Genomic DNA, 3,254 nt, shown 5'->3' on the forward strand with positions numbered 1-3,254 from the left:
AATTTCCTGGTGAATAATAGCCTGATGGTGATTGCAGCCATAAAATTAAAAGACGCTTACTCCTTGGAAGGAAAGTTATGACCAACCTAGACAGCATGTTAAAAAGCAGAGACGTTACTTTGTCAACAAAGGTCCATCTAGTCAACGCTATGGTTTTTCCAGTATGAATGTGAGATTTGGGCTATAGAGAAGGCTGAGCTCCGCAGAATTGATGCTTTTGAACTGTGGTGTTGGAGAAGACTCTTGAGAGTCTCTTGGACTGCAAAGAGATCCAACCAGTCCATACTGAAGGAGATCAGTCCTGGGTGTTCATTGGAAGGACTGATGTTGAAGCTGAAGCTCCAGAACTTTGGCCACCTGATACGAAGAGCTGACTCATTTGAAAAGACCCCGATGCTGGGAAAGATTGAGAGCAGGAGGAGAAAGAGAAGACAGAGGATGAGATGGTTGGATGGCATCACCAACTTGATGGACATGGGTTTGGGTGGACTCTGGGTGTTGGTTATGGACAGGGAGACCTGGCATGCTGCGGTTCATGGGGTTGCAAAGAGTTGGAAAGGACTGAGCGGCTGAACTGAATGAAGAAATAGAAACGATGTTTGCTGCTGCTGCTAAGTCGCTTCAGTCGTGTCCGACTCTGTGCGACCCCATAGACAGCAGCCCACCAGGCTCCCCTGTCCCTGGATTCTCCAGGCAAGAACACTGGAGTGGGTTGCCATTTCCTTCTCCAGTGGATGAAAGTGAAAAGTGAAAGTGAAGTCGCTCAGTCGTGTCCGACTCTTGGCGACCCCATGGACTTCAGCCCACCAGGCTCCCCTGTCCCTGGATTCTCCAGGCAAGAACACTGGAGTGGGGTGCCATTGCCTTCTCGAGAAACGATGTTTAGGGCGTGTAACAGTCATCATTAGAGGGGAGTGGGAGGTCCCTTCCTTGTTTCCGAAGCTTGCTGATCAGAAAAATCACCTGGACTAATTGGTTCAGTTAAGCCTCTCAGTCCTTTCCGACTCTTTGCAACCCCATGGAGTGCAGCATGCCAGGCTTCCCTGTCCGTCACCAGCTCCTGGAAATTACTCAAACTCATGTCCATTGAGTCGGTGATGCCATCCAACCATCTCATCCAATGTTGTCCCTTTCTCCTCCCGTCTTCAATCATTCTCAGCATCAGGGTCTTTTCAAATGAGTCAATTCTCATCAGGTGGCCAAGGAATTGGAGTTTCAGCTTCAGCATCAGTCCTTCCAATGAATATTCAGGACTGATCTCTTTTAGGATGGACTGGTTCGATCTCCTTGCAGTCCAAGGGACTCTCAAGAGTCTTCTCCAACACCACAGTTCAAAAGCATCAATTCTTTGGCTCTCAGCTTTCTTTGTAGTCCAACTCTCACACCCATAGGTGACTACTGGAAAAACCAAAGCTTTGACTAAGTGGACCTATGTTGGCAAAGTAATGTCTCTGCTATTTAATGTGCTATCTAGGTTGGTCATAACTTTTCTTCCAAGGAGTAAGCATCTTTTAATTTCATGGCTGCAGTCACCATGTGCAGTGATTTTGGAGCCCCCCCAAAATAAAGTCTGACACTCTTTCCACTGTTTCCCCATCTATTTGTCATGAAGTAATGGGAAACTGTTTACTTTTAAATAATCAGCTAGACCGGTCTCTTGTAGATAGTTTTGGTTGTTTGGGGTGGAGCTCAGAAACTTGCATATTTAAGTGGTGCTCCAGGTGATTCTTTAAATGTTGTATATTTGGGAGGATGCTGTCTTGTTGCCCTGTGCCGAAATTTCCAAATCAAACAGTTCTCTGCCAGAGTAAGCAGAATACCTAGAACATAACTGAACGTTTTCTTTACAGTTTAAAGTTTTTCAGTTCAGTTCAGTTGCTCAGTCCTGACTGTTTGTGACCCCATGGGCCAGGCTTCCCTGACCATCATCAACTCCTGGAACCTACTCAAACTCATGTCCATTGCATTGGTGATGCCATCCAACCATCTCACCCTCTGTCATCCCCTTCTCCTCCCGCCTTCCATCTTTTAAAATTATTGCTGTAAGCAATTAATGTATTAGAGATAGAAGTAGTTTCAGACACTGGTCCCAGGACCATTGGAATTGACTTTCTTGAGTAGACAGTTTAGTAAAAACTTAGCAGCTACCATTTACAGACCATTTTGGGGGCTAAGTATTTTCCGTTTAGGATTTCATTTAATTCTTACAGGAATTCACTGGGATAGGTACTGATATATCCATTTTTACAGATAAGTGAATAATGCCTAAAGAGGATAAGTGACTCCCTTGAGGCACTGAAGGACAGGGAATCAATAGAGGTGGTTTTTACTGAGGACAAAAATAACCTGGAGATTTCCCCCTTCCCCCATTTTAGTTATTAAAAAGTGAAACAAGATAATCTCTGATGATGTGTTAATGAAAAAAAGAAAAAAAAAACAACCAAGGCAAGCTGGTTATTTAATAATGTATTGTGTAGTATATGTTATGTATCACTCCGATAATTTGTCTTTTCTACCAGCATTTATGATTTTCTGTATGAGACTGTTTCAAACAGGAATATACCTGGAATTGAGCATAGTTTTTAACTACGCTAGCCCTTTTCAAAAGTATAGTCCTCAGATCAGCCGTATCAGTACCACCTGGACACTTGTTAGAAACAAAATTTCTCAGACCCCACATTGGACCTGTGGAATCACAAACTCTGAGTGAGATCACTTTGTTCAATCTGTTAAAACAGGTTCTCCATATGATTCTGATGCATGCTGAAGTTTGAGAACCACGGAATTACCCCACCATACAATAGGAGATCTCTGAGATGTTCCCACCACGTGAAGGGAAAAAGTGAAAAAATTTTTTTTTCTCATATTACTATTACTGGTGTAACAGATTAGGGGATATGCTTGTAAGGAGTGTTTTGGTTTTGGAGTTCTGAATTTTCTATTGGACTGTAAAGACAAACTGTAGAACACCAAATATATGATAGAATGCTCTTAGTATAGTGTGCAAAAGGGCTGTCACCATGCTTGTTAGAGAAGGTTGAAACCAGCCTCTGCAAAAAAATTACAGGGAAAGTGGGGCATGCTCTAATTGTGGTGTTATTAATTGATTGTTGAAAAACACCTCTTGCAGAATTTTATTACATGGGACATACCAAGTGACTCGTACTGTGTATGTGTTAGTCGCTCAGTCATGTCTGACTCTGCGACCCTGTGGACTGTAGCCCAGCAGGCTCCTCTGTCCCTAGAATTCTCCA

The sequence above is a fragment of the Capricornis sumatraensis genome, chromosome 6, assembly GCF_032405125.1.
Source record: "Capricornis sumatraensis isolate serow.1 chromosome 6, serow.2, whole genome shotgun sequence".
Classification (NCBI taxonomy): Eukaryota; Metazoa; Chordata; class Mammalia; order Artiodactyla; family Bovidae; genus Capricornis; species Capricornis sumatraensis.